This window comes from Melopsittacus undulatus, chromosome 7, assembly GCF_012275295.1.
Source record: "Melopsittacus undulatus isolate bMelUnd1 chromosome 7, bMelUnd1.mat.Z, whole genome shotgun sequence".
In the NCBI taxonomy this organism is placed as follows: domain Eukaryota; kingdom Metazoa; phylum Chordata; class Aves; order Psittaciformes; family Psittaculidae; genus Melopsittacus; species Melopsittacus undulatus.
In genome coordinates, this window is record NC_047533.1 from 10,999,755 (window position 1) to 11,014,121 (window position 14,367).

A 14,367-nucleotide genomic window follows, 5' to 3' on the forward strand; every position below is an offset into this window, starting at 1 on the left:
TCAGCACATATGTTCAAAGAATTTAAGGCCAGAATATTTGTAAATATTGAAAGCACATTTATTTAGTTCATCCAATGCCATTTATTGTAGATCTGTCTTCTGTCATAGCAAATAACTCTCTGATGCCAAAATAAGCAGCAAATATCTTACTTATTTTGAAGTGGACTTAAGAGCCTCTGCCTGGTGTCACAAGGTGGTAAGGCAAAACTAAGAGCACAATAAAAAAAAGAAAACCAAACCCTAGTTTCAAATGTCTGTATGAAACCTTACCTATGTTCCCAAAATATTACTTTAGATTTCTGATTCATGAAGTTTATCATTCTTGTATAATTTGTGTGGTCATCTGATGTCATAAGGCAAGTTGGAAGACACAAGGAAACAAGTTCAATTTTGTCTCAAATTAGAGACAAATTTGATTTTACTTCTATTTTCACAGGATTACCTTAGTTGCAAAAGTATATTCTCATAGTGCTGATTTTCTTCTCCTGTTGTCAACTGGGTAAACATAATATAGTAACTGGGCTCATTTTGCCATGAAAGAGTCCAAAAATATAAACTGGAACCTGTTCACAAAGCTGTACAGATCTTTGTGGATTGTGGGTGTATTTGACCTTTCTAGATGTTTGCGACATCCTATCCATCCCCCTCTACACAATTAGCCTTGAAGAAATTCTAGATACAATAACATATGATGGCAATTAAGTAAGATCAAACATTCAAAAAGTAATAGTGCACACAGATACCATGATAGCCCTTACAACATATTCAGTGCTACCTAACAAGCAGTGTACCAAAACCAGAGAAAGATTCTGAGAGAAAATAGCTTGTTGTGACATTGATACTGCTGCTCATGTCCTCTGCTTGATGTCCTTTCTAAGTACCAAATTATCAATGCTTCAGGTTAAAAAAAATGTTACTGTTAATTATTTTCACAGCTATTTCAATTATGCTCAAACAGGATAGAAGTGAGTTTAATTGCTATAATGCTTCAGGTTTTAAGAGATTAGCTCTGGAAACATCTTCCCTGCTTTCTCTTTGCTCCCTCTGAAGAGGGAGTTATCTGCCAGCAATAACCTGTAAAAAAGTAACTCCCCATCACAAGTTTTGCAGATTGCTTTCTTGCCATGCTGCTCCAGAAAGAGAGTAAGCAGGTGCATATATAACCTTCAATTACGTGTCTTATAGAGCACCACCTTTGTGTACCTTAGGGGTGATGCTCAACAATCAGACAGCATGACTCCGCAGCTCAGATGAGACTCCCTGTAGTACTAGAGGCAAGGCTGTCCAAGAAGGGAGTTTACCCATCCTTAGGATTTTTTATTCCTTTCCACATTGGGCAGAAAGTTGAGAATCTATGCATTTCCTCCAATCAACCACCTGAAACCCCTTTTGAGACATTCAGAATATTACATATTTGTTCTACTCAAAACATTATCATTATGATGTCTGAGGAGAAATGAATCATACTCCTGCAAAAAGTAAGATGAATCGAAGGAGCTGATTTCAGAAATCAAGTGAAACAGGGTATTTTGATAAATCATAAAAAGGTATCTATGTTTCTCATGTTGGAAAATACTTTTTTTGAAGAATTCCCACAGTTTTGGTGAACTGACACTTTGTGATGGAAGAATAAGTTCAAAGAATATTTTCAAGTATCCCCAGTAGTACGACCTTATCCTACATCTCCCCCCAGAAGCATACAGTTGAGGTAACTCTTTACTTCTGATTCTCATGCTGTGTTTAAAACCAAATTTTGGTTGTCAAAGCTTCTCCTATCACTTCTAAAGTAAATGAAACATTAATTCCTAAATTGGGCACTGATGGAAAAACTTTTATCTAAAGCATAATGGTTAGCACAACATGGCAAGGGTCTCCATTTCAATTATGTGCCCTTAAATTCACAATGTTTCTAAATAAAATGGCAATTCTCCAGAAAAGTGTCATAGCTTAATTGTCACTTTTCTCCTGAACTGAGATAAATATGTCATTAATGCAACAGCAAGAAAAGTGCTGCTTCTCAAGAAGAATTTGTAACTTCCCTCATGTTCTCCTAGCAACTTTGAGGAGTTGACATAGACTCTTCTCTTTGAAAGAGTAGGTATGTGTCAGTTCTGAAATGATGGTGTTATATGTCATCAAATTACCTTAAGCACCGAACAGAATAAAAGTCTGGTTTTGTGATTTGACTGAAATGCTAAAATCACTAAAATAGTCAAGCAAACAAATGCCTAATTCAAAATTTGCTGAAGTAAACAGAAACAGGCTTGTCCACTTCAATACCTTTTAGCTGAAAGAACAGATTTTTAAAGGTATCCAGACAGCCAAATTCATTCATAAACCCCTTAGTTTACACAAGATTTGTCAACATACTTCAAAAACTTTGATCCTGCATTACTAATGATAAAACAAGCATTGTAATTTGGCATAAAATTGGTAATTTTGCCTGCTTCTTGAGATAACATAACAACACAGCAGATAGGTGGTATTGCATAGCACTAACTTCGACCTTTCCTACTCTGCTGTGGGTTCTTCTTAGGGTTCGGCTGCTATAGGCTGCTAGTCGTAGACAACACCATTTCCTGATGCCAGAATGACAGTTTCGTACCTGTGCCCATATCCTGCCATTCAGGGTACACAGCCCACCACCATCAGAACTGTCTTCTGTGCTAATGGATACAGGTGACCTGCTTCTGGTTGGTTCTCTTTTTGCTGGGAAGCCTGCATCAAGAGTTTTAGCCAGATTAATTTTGTGCTAATGTCAAATCACAGAACCATAAAGTCAGTCAGGTTGGAAAAGACCTTTAAGATCATCAAGTCCAACCATTACCCCAGCACTGCCAAGACCACCACTAAATCCTGTCACTGAGGGCCTCATCTACATGAGTTCTGAATGCTTCTAGGGATGGTGACTCCACCACATCCCTGGGCAGCTTGTTCCAATACCTGACCAGCTGTGAAGACAGTTTTCCTAATATCCAATTTAAACCTCCTGTGGTGCAGCTTAAGGCCATTTCCTCTTGTCCTGTCACTTGTTACTTGGGGAAGAGACCAGCCCCCACCTCACTATAATCTCCTTTCAGGTAGCTGTAGAGAATGATAAGGTCCCTCCTGAGCCTTCTCCAAGATGCAAATTCAGACTGTGGTTTTATAGTCTATCCATAGTTTTCATTTTCCCTTCCCAGATCTGCAAGAGCTCTGGGTTCATCTTGCCAGCACATGCTTCTGCCATGCTGTTGCTTTGACATTTTTTAGTATTTTGTTTATTTTAAAGGTTTCCTTTTGGTACATTTTATTCCTTGATAAAGCACTGAATCTCTTGGCTTAGATAATTTCTCCTCCACCTGTGTGACAGCTGCAGCTTGAGACCTGTCATCTCAGGGGACTGCCCATTTTCCCCTAGTTCCAGACTGCTTCTCAACCGCTTCTGATGATGCCTCAGAAAGACTCAATTTCAAATTTCTCCCTGCTGTCTCTTTAGCTGTCAGTCATAAGCTGTTGATTGTCACTGCCCCTTTCTGGTTAAAGTAGATTCAGGTTTTTGTGCCAATACAAAGACTGAGGTTGCTGCTCTTACCAGATGCTCAATCAAGGACACATGCTTTGAATTTCAATTACATGCAGGTTGATTCAACTTCAAAGAGGCATAAAAATACGGACAAAGCCAATAATGATATAATTCTGACAAGATGTTCTGTCATCTTGATTTTACCAGTGATTTGCTGTAAACTATATTTAATGTCCATTATTTACACAGGAAAAAGTATTTCATTTAGAGGAGGAGATGCCTTGGTTAAGCTGGTCTTAAGCAAGATTTAACTATTAACTAATAGTAATTTGAATCATTTCTTGAAAACTTTTAAAATAAAAAGATCTCATATGACAAAAAAAAAATTCTCCAGATGAGCTTTTTCCAATTATAAAATATTTTGATGACATATTCAAAATTTCTCCTATACATCAACTATGTTGCTTTGACTACATGAGCAGAGATCTGCCTCTGCTGTACATTTTTGACAAATTCAGAAGACAGCTAATTGGTGCACATACCTTCAAGAAAGGCAAGCAGAACAGTCAGCATGAGTACAAGCCAATTAATCTAACATGGGCAAAGTCTCAATTAAATCCTGTATCAGTTTATCAATTAAAAAATAAGTGCTGGGATATAATTACAGTGAGTGATGATGAACCTATAGGAAGCAGATTTTATTGACCAAATCTTATTTAATTATTTGAGAAGGTAAGAATTTTGTTTAGAAAACATTATTAATAAAGCACACATTAAATGAATTGGAAAATGGCCCATGAATCTCTAGAAGTAGTCACAAAAGGAGAAACACCGTGGAACAAAAGTAATTTTAATATGATTCCTCAGGGGTGGCACTGGACCTCGGAATATGTAACATTTTCATAAATGATTTTGAAATAAGGCTAATGCAATCTTAAAACAGTTACAGCTGACAAAACCAGGCAGAATGATAAAGAACAAAGACAGAGAAGTTGCACAGGATGATCTGAGTAATTCAGCATATGAAACAATTAAGCCCACAAAAAACTTTAATAAAAATCACATTCACATTATACATCTGGAAAGAAAAGTGCAAATCATATCTACAGAAAAGGGCAGTGACTTAAAAATAATCTAGAGTTAGCATGGGCAAATGATAAACAATTGTTTCATAGAATCATAGAATAGTTAGGGTTGGAAAGAACCTTAAGAACAAGTTCCAACCCCCCTGCCATGGGCAGGGACACCTCACACCAAATCATATCACCCAAGGCTCTGTCCAACCTGGCCTTGAACACCACCAGGGATGGAGCATTCACAACCTCCCTGGACAACCCATTTCAGTGCCTCACCACCCTCACAGTAAAGAATTTCTTCCTTATATGCAATCTAAATCTCTGCTGTTTGAATTTCAACCCATTACCCCTTGTCCTGTCACTACAGTCCCTAATGAAGAGTCCCTCTCTGAACAACCTTGTAGGCCCCCTCCAAATACTGGAAGGCTGCTATGAGGTCTCCATGCAGCCTTCTCTTCTCCAGGCTGAACAGCCCCAACTTTCTCAGCCTATCTTCATATGGGAGGTGCTCCAGTCCCCTGATCATCCTTGTGGCTTCCTCTGGACTTGTTCCAACAGTTCCATGTCCTTTTGATGTTGAGGACACCAGAACTGCACACAATACTCCAAGTGAGGTCTCCTGAGAACAGAGTAGAGGGGCAGGATCACCTCCTTCGACCTGATGGTCACGCTTCTTTTAATGCAGCCCAGGATACAGTTGGCTTTCCGGGCTGCAAGTGAACACTGAAGCCGGCTCATGTTAATTTTCTCATTGACCAACACCCCCAAGTCGTCTTTGCAGGGCTGCTCTGAATCTATTCTCTGCCCAACCTGTAGCTGTGCCTGGGATTGCTCCGACACAGGTGTAGGACCTTACACTTGGCATGGTTGAACTTCATGAGGTTGGTATACGGAACTGTTATCTTTTCCACCAATACATGGACTTGTGAAAAGTAAGATTAGACTTCAGTGCATTTATTGATAGCACTAAAACAGAAATGTTGCTTCTGGTCTTGGCATCCATGTTTGGAAAATCATGGCCCAAAACTGAAGAGACAGAAACTTGAAAATATTACAAGCTTATATTGTTTATGTGCTGAAGAAGAGACCTACATGGACACTGAGTCAGAGCAGGGTTTATAATCAAGCAGAGGCGAACCAAGAAGCAGCCGTAGATAGGTCAAGTTGAACAAATTCAAATTGGAAACAAGACTAAGTTTCAACAGCAAGAGTGATTGAGCACTGAGACCTTCAAACCAAGACAGAGTACATCTTTAGAAGAAAGCCACAGACCTTTTACAGCCCTTAGTTCTATCAACTTATTGTAGTTTAATGAACAGGCAGTCAAAGGTAATAGGGATCCAGCTTGAAGCTCATTGCCATCTAAAGATTTTTCCCATTGAGCAAAGGACCACAAAAAGAAAACCCGTGACATTTACAATGTTTTTAAACCTTTAAAGTAACACTTGAAATTGAAACAAAAGGTTCACTTTCTTCAGCTTAGCCAATTCTTTTATCTGGTTTGGGGCATTTATGTGCAAAGAGCACTAAGAGAAGATGACAGACCAACACACAGCCTCTACCATGGATGCCAGAAATAGACATATTAGGCCAGATCCTCCATTAATATAAAACTTTGCAGGCACATTATTTTGTCTCAGTCTCACAGGAAAAGAGGCAATTCTCAAAATTAGGGTTTTGTCAGACACTATTTTCACACAACCTAAAAGAAGCATGAACATAGTCCTCAAATAGTTGCAAGTTCATGCAAAAAGATTTTGTGATGTTGTTCAAGTGGCTTGCAAAAAGTTTTCCAGGTAAGTGTTAAGAGAAGCTATGAGTTTTTAAATGTGCACAGGACATATTAATTCAACCAAACAATCCAACTCAGTTAACTGCTTCTTATGTCCATAAGGCCCACATTACATCAGAAAGCTGTTTAGCTTGCACATTAAAAAGCACAGGAGTAAAATCTCTTTTCAGCATCCCATTTTTGGCTATTCATTTGTTAATCTGTTAATTCTAAGGAAGGACCTAAGGAGGATCACTGTAAAGAGCCAGTAAGGCTGAAATTCCAGTCTCTCCCCTCAAAACATAACGTTTCCTAGATGTACCCAATATTAGGAGAAATCAACCAAAGCTCACACATCTTCTCACTAGAATATAGCTCCAACAGTGTTAGGCTGTTAGAAATGAGTCACTGACAAATCCAAAGAGCAATACGTAGGCTTGGGGAAGAAAAGAACCATGAAAAATTAATCATGGTATTAAATCAGCTCAGTTGAGGATCCCCACAAGCAGACTAGTGCCAAAACCTTGCTGAGAAAGCCATCCATTGCAAATGCAGGGCGACAATACCCAACCTCACTTCCCTGACTGTCATGAGTTTGATAAATGACAGACCACAGCCTCATGAGCACCATGACTGCAATAGCACCCTCAGGTGAATCCCAACCACTTCCACAGATTGTAAGAAAACCAGCCCTCCTGAGTAGTAACTAACCTGTGGCTGTTGATTGCCATCTCCTTCCCAAGCTGCAGCAGCATATGCAGAATCCTGGGAGCAAGCTCCCCTATGAACAGTGAGGAGAAAAGTTCATGAGAATTTGTTTTCTCCTCATTGTCTATCACTAGGCTCCCATTTTTTCATAAACTCCCTTTGGTAGCTAACACATTTTTGGAGCCCATTCTTACCATGATTCATGTTCTCTGCTAGTTCTAGCTGCAGCTGGACTTCGTCATTTGTAATTTTGTCCCTAAGTATCCAAGCAATGGTTTTACATTCTTCCTTTGAAGCTTTTCTTTACTGCTGTCTACCTTTTCCTAGATTAACCCTTGGAGAAACCTTTCTTCACTCCACTGATCCAGCCTCTGATGAAAATTAAACTCATAAGAACCTAAAGAATGTTGAAACAACATAATGATGAGGATGAATGTCAGGAATATGCAGACGAACATGAATACACAGACAGCAAAAAAGAAACTTGCCTTTGCTTTTCTTTTAAATAGTCACCTTTACACATTACTAAGAGTTTGGCTGCAGGAGCACAGAATATAGCACAGAATTCAAATTAGGAAAAACTATGTATGCCAGACTTGTTGAGAGCTGTGTCCATCTGCTGCAGTATCTTCCATCTGACAAGGACTTACAGGAGATTCTTCAAAGACAGACAACATGCTCTTTGAGAAAGCAGTTTCTTCCATTCAGCTGTAAAAAGACTGTCATGTCCTGAAGTGTGTAGCTTTTTGCCCTTCTTTTTCCTAAAGTCTTTTTTATTCTAATCTCCTCTAATATGTCAGGAGATTTTCTCATTATCTGTTACTCTTTTTTGATCCTATAAGGCTTCTGGCAGCAATTATATCAAGAGACAGTAGGGTTCAGAGGTTAATTGTGCCTTGTATTTAAAAGTACTTCCTTTTTTCCATTTTAACTGTGTTCATTTTTAAATAATGCTAAAATAGAAACTGGAAAAAAAATCTATAGCTCAGTTTAAAATAAAAATGGAAAGAGAGAGAGTTAAATTATGACACTCAAATAATTCTTTCCTGTAAGCCTTGGGGAAAACTTAATGGCACTGAGAAGTTAATGTAAATTGCCACTGTTAAGGTTGGATTAGAAAGAAAATTCAAAAAATAACTCTTTTAATCAGCTGCTCAGCTGGTGTGAATCAGTTTAGTTCTTTGGGAACTGAGTCTGAAGTGATTTATACCACCTGCAGATCATGCCTTTTGATCTTTAAATACCTAATAATTCTTCTGGATCTTCTGCAGCCATCTTTTAATGTATGTTCATCTTTCTTAAGTCATGGTGTAGAGAACCAAACCTTCTGCTTCACCTGCGGTCTCACTTCCTGCTCCCTATGCATCACCTTCCCATTAAAAAACCCCAGAATTAGATTTATCCCTCTTTTACAGAAGACACCATTGATCCCTGTTCAGTTTGTGATCCATTATAATATCATCACCCAATCATGGTGATGGTATTACAATCACTCCCCATGTTGTATTAATAATGCCCCCTCCCTGTCTACAAACACACATCTCTCCATGTATTTAGCACTTGAAATTACTGGGTTTCATCTCACTGATTTCAAATCACTTATGCAATTAGTCAAGATACTTTCAAATTATAATTGTGTCTCTCCCTTTCATTCCTCCTCCAGGAACTGCCTCCTGCCAACCAGGGACTGTCCTTTCTAGCTACAGACTCAGTTCTGCATCAAACTAATCTAACAGGTAGTACAGCATTGCCATAGTGCTGGCTATAACAACCATCCTGGGACTCGCTATATACCAAAGCTCAAAATCAAATATTTTAAGGTTTAATTTTCCCTGTCATAATATACATACTACTGGATTGTGTATTATAAACCTAATTACATAATATGTTTTAGCGCTGAACATGTATTAATCCGGTTTCTGACCTGAAGTATTTACACACAGTGATTCTAACCATCTCTTCGCAAAGCACACATTTAACTGAAGTCACTCATCCATTTTTGTTGGTTCCTACCTTTACTTATTCATTCTTGTTACTAATAAAGATGTCAGAATTCACAGGAAAAGCCCTTACCTTCTCCATTTGAAGAACTTATTTGCCACCATTCACTCCAAAATGTTCATGGTATCTTCCATGTGGCATAGTCTGAAAATGTAACAAGTATAATCTTTATTCCATCATACACATCTTACAAGAAATTACAGATTAGGATTCTAAAACTAGCACCTTGTACATTGAGACTCTTAATGCATCCTTCAGGCTTAATGTGTCTGTAGAGGTTGAATTTCCACCAGCTGGGAACAAACTTCATACTATTTTCATCTACATGGCCTTAATTCATTAATCTAAACATAAGTATCTCATGCCATTTGACTGATTCTAAGACAGGCAATACACACACACACAGGATATGAAAAAGTACCCATATTCCCCTGGGCCAGAAGCTGGAGACCCGATGAGATACCAGGAGACGGGACAATGTTATCTTAAATGTTTTCTTCATGTTTATACAATCAAATTGTTCTTTAAATATTTCCCTGTCTTATAAATATGTCATGTAATGTGTCAGTGCTCACTTATGTATAAGCCTGGCTGCACGTGAACCATGTTTCCATATGGAGGAAGACTATATTGCAGCTATACTCTTCCAAAAGAAACAGTTTTATGCCTTCCATTTACATTTGCTTTTGACAGTTAATGAGTCAAAGGAGAATTGTTCAAAGCTGCTTGACTTATGCTAAAAAAAGTCTTGAAAAGCACGGAGCACACACAGATCTCATCTCTGCCTGCACACCTTCCATTTGTTAGGGGAAAATGCTGAAATGGTTGACATACTCAGTAACAAAAAGTGCAGTCTATTTTCAGTGTCAGCCAGCCAGCAGCCAGAACTACTCCTGTGGACGTGCACTGTGCAGTGTAGGCAGTAATTATTTCTTTCCAAAAGATCCAAGTAATACAAGTGCAATCCTGCTTTTCACCCTCTTTACAGACCTTTGGCTGTGCTCACCTACTGGGAATCTATCTTACCTCCCTTTCTTTTCAACACCCACTCAGAGGACAAAATGCAGCCTATAGGTTTCTCTGCCAAGAACATAGAGCTGAGTCCCTGTTTTACTATCCACAGATGTAGACATTGCTATCTGTGATATGTCACAGTGCTTGGCAAAAACTAGTTCCTGTGCAAAGACCTGCAAACTTATCCTGACCCTACAAAAAGTCTAACAATAATCTACAGAGGAAAACACTTCAAAGAACTAGCTGGGGCATAACCCATTTCTTTCATCAGAAACATCAGTCCCCTATTCATCAAAATGCTGCGAGGCTGCCAAATTCTGTTCCATCGCTGATTAAACATTGACAATCATCATTTATGGAAGAAACACACATAAAAAGCCATTTCCTATTATGTGCACACATTTAAGTATAGTATTTACAGCCAAAGCTGATTGCCTGTTGACAAAATTACAAAGTACGTCTGTATTTTACAAAATTAAGCCCATAATCTACTGAAGTGAAGAGGTGGAGTGCTGTGATGGATGAGTAATGGCAGCAAAGGTGTTCAAAGGAACATGAACCTGCATCAAGACTTGATCCTGTATCTCAAAGAAGTTAATAGAAAATAGCTCATGACCTTTGCAGAGCCTTAATAAAGGGTCCTCTTCTAGGCCCAGAGGAGAAAAGAGGTGATTTTCCCTATTTTCTATAACACCAGAATGTGGCTGCAAATAAATGAGGCAAGGAGAAATGTGCTTTCCTGTGCAGCTGCAGAGGTACCTTTTCCTTGTGGTCAAAGTGATGACCAAGGGGCATATTTCAACCATGATGCGCTGAAGTATGGCTCCATGGACCTGTCTCCAAGTTGACAGGGATGTGACAGGTCAGCATTGGAACTTACTTTCATTACCATCAAGTGCCTTTTATACTGGCTTAAAGTATTTCTTATTACTATCAAATTTAGAATATTTATGTCCAGAAGTCACTCTTTTGTTAAATTACTGTCCATGGAAGTTCCTTCTCCAGTTGCCAAGGAGGACTGCTATTGCTTGGCTGGCTGTTCACTTGTGGTAGCCACCATCAACATCACCCGTTTTCTTTTACTCTCATCATCACATTAATGCTTCCTAATCTCTTTAGGATACATTCCAAAGCCTTAGCAGCAATACAGTATGAAGCAGCATCCTCAAAGAAACAAACAAAACATGGCAGCACAAACTGAAAGAACTCCAGATACCAATCCCAGGAATATTTTCTGAGGAAAGCATGAATATTTAAACAGAGGGAGTGCTTCAGTGACTGAGACACCACGCAAATCAGCTTTGCAAGCTCTGTGTCACATGCAAATAGATGTTAAATATCTGGTGGCAAAGGAGGAAGAAAGATGACAAGCTCTCTTACACAGTAAGTTGAGCTACTGACAATTACATGCCTGAGACATAGTTTAACAAGGTAACTTTGGCTGTGTTCAGGCAGCGTCTTGCTGAACATGCTTTCTTGCTGAGCATCTGTAAGCAAAACAGCACATCGTTATTTTTACTGAGATGCTTGGAGTTTAGTACTTAGCTACTCATGAAGTTTTATAGTATTCTCTTAAGGACATGAAGTAAACAAATGTCTGTCTTGGTTTTGTCTGGGGTAGTTAATTTCCTTCATAGTAGCTTGCATGCAGCTATGTTTTAGATTTGGGCTATAAACAGTGTTGATAATACAGGGATGGGCAGTTTCCTATTGTTTTTTCTTATTGCAGTGGTCATTTCACTTCTAACTTATGTGCCTTCTTGCTCAATTAGAGCAAGAAAAAAGTTCACAAAGGCAGCTGATGGTACCATAAAGACACTTCTGCATATAAGAACTCCCAGGAGTCACTAATCTGTATCATTTTGCAGCCTTTCCTGGGTTTTTGGTGGTTTTTTTGGCCATTACAGGTACAGAGCTTCCAAGAAGCCTTGAAAACAAGTTTGTGAGATCTCTCCCTTATTTATCAGGAGGTATCGGGGCAATTCAGGACTAACTTACCAGAACAGGAGAGTTGGCAAAAACCAGCCTTCCTTTCCATCCACTGCAAGACCTAGAACACCACAGGCATTTTTAGAAAAGAAAATGTTTCAGAGGAAAAAAAAAATGTTGTAACATTTGTTAAATGCCCAGCTTCTTATTAATAATTTGCTTTTCAGCTTGCCAAGAAATTACTTGAGATAATTTAGTCTCTCTCATCTTATCAGGGCAATTATCAAAATAACACCACTTACTTGTGATATAATTCAGTTACTTCACTTAGGCAGTTACATTTATACAGAAGGAAGATCCTAGAGAGAAGTAAGTGCAGGTTGTATTTTCAAGGACGAAACACAGGAATACCCTGGAAGAATGAGGCAAGAACCAGCTGCTTACAACGCCTAATGAAGCAACGCGGCCATCAGCCCTAGCGCTGGAGGAGCAGCCCCAGGACCCGCTGAAAGCGGGGAGATGCAGCCGCTGCTGGATTTGCCTTTCTGCAGCTTTCTCACTTTCCCCACCTGCTGGCCACATGGAAAGCAGCACAGCATCAATGTGTTCGGTAACAGGAAAAGAATCCGACCCGAGTGATGCTGCCCTCACACTGAGGAAATTCCACAGGCAGAGAATGAACTTTCTCTGCATTTTTTTACTATTAAAATCGAGATCTCATCTATGCTGAGACATACCAGCAACAAACAATGCAAGAAAGGACAAAACCACCTGATCATTAAAGCTTTTCAAAAAAACAGTAGACTTGCTTAAAAGCATTTCCTATCTGCTTAGATTCCAAATACAAGAATAGGACCGCTTGGCTAAACTCAATATTTATGTTCACAGTGTTATCAGATCATTGCTAACAGGCAATGTGTTCACTGCGGGATTTAAAGTCTCTGAAACAATCTGACAAAATAAATATTAAACAAAATAGACGGAAAATTAAAAAAAAAAAAAAGACCAGAATGGTTATAGCTATAATGTTCTGCAGTGTAACAGGTAATTATAACAAAGCCTGGGCTGGATAGATTTCCTCATGATGCACCAAAGGCCAGTGAAGACTCAAAGGTGATGCAGAGTGAAAGCATTGCCCCTGGGAAGGCTACACATTCAAAGAAAACAAAAGCATGATGTACTGGCAAAAGAGAGGCAACTCGAAAACTGCTCTCTCACTACCCTGTACCTGAGAAAAGGGCAAATAATTTTCCCTTCCTCTCCCAGTTGCATATTTATTCACAGGATTAAAACCTGCTAACACAAAGCTTACAGTTCAAAGCAGAAAGACATATTTCACAGCTGTTGTATCTCTGTGTGCACCCCACTCACAATATTAATTAGCATCGAGGACTGAGGACAGTTTCCTTATTGCTGCTACAGCGAAGCAATTACCCAAGTATTCAACATTCAGGGCAAGCTTTCTAGAAGACTGTTTTGATTTTGTGTACAGTGTCTGGATAGCTGTCAGCAACAAGACTGACTGGCAGCTCAAAGGAGGGTGTTTTCACAGCATGGCAGGTGAGCTCAGCTTCAGCAGCCAGCGCCTGCCCCTTGAGCATCTGCAGCACCACGTACTGGGGAAGGGCTGGATACACAGCTCTGGAAACTAATGCAGATGGATCCACTGATCTCTGAACAAAAGTTTACCATGATGCTCCTGCCATGTAGTAATCCAAAGCTACAATCACCCATTTAGAGCTGTTGAAAACTGTTATAATATTGTAGAGGGAAGAGAGGAGCTTGGTTACAATTGCTAAGCAGATTTAGTCTGGCAAAATCATAATAATGGCCAGTCAGAAATAGCTTAAAGGAGTGCCCATAAGAGTATGGTAAATGAACACCAAAGCAGTTATGTATTTCTACCTGATAAATATGGACATTAAGTAATAATACAAAAAGACCTTGCATAAATTCAGCAGGCCCAAATAATAGTGTTCACTCACCACATGCAGAGCCCAGTCATAAAACCATTCCCACATATATACAGAGTCACAGACTCATGAGGGTTGGAAGAGACCTCTGGAGATCATCTGGTCCAACCCCCATGTCAAGGCAGGGCCACCCAGAGCAGCTTACACAGAAACATGTCCAGGTAGGTTTTGAACGTCTCCAGAAAGGGAGACTCCACAGCCTCCCTGGGCAGCCTACGCCAGTGCTCTGCCACCCTCAATGTAAAGAAGTTCTTCATGTTGAGGTGAAACTTCCTGTGTTTTGGTTTATGGCCATTGCTCCTCATCCTATCACTGGGTACCACTGCAAAGAGTCTGGCACCATCATCTTGGCACTCACCTTTGAGATATTGATATGCATTAATGAGATCC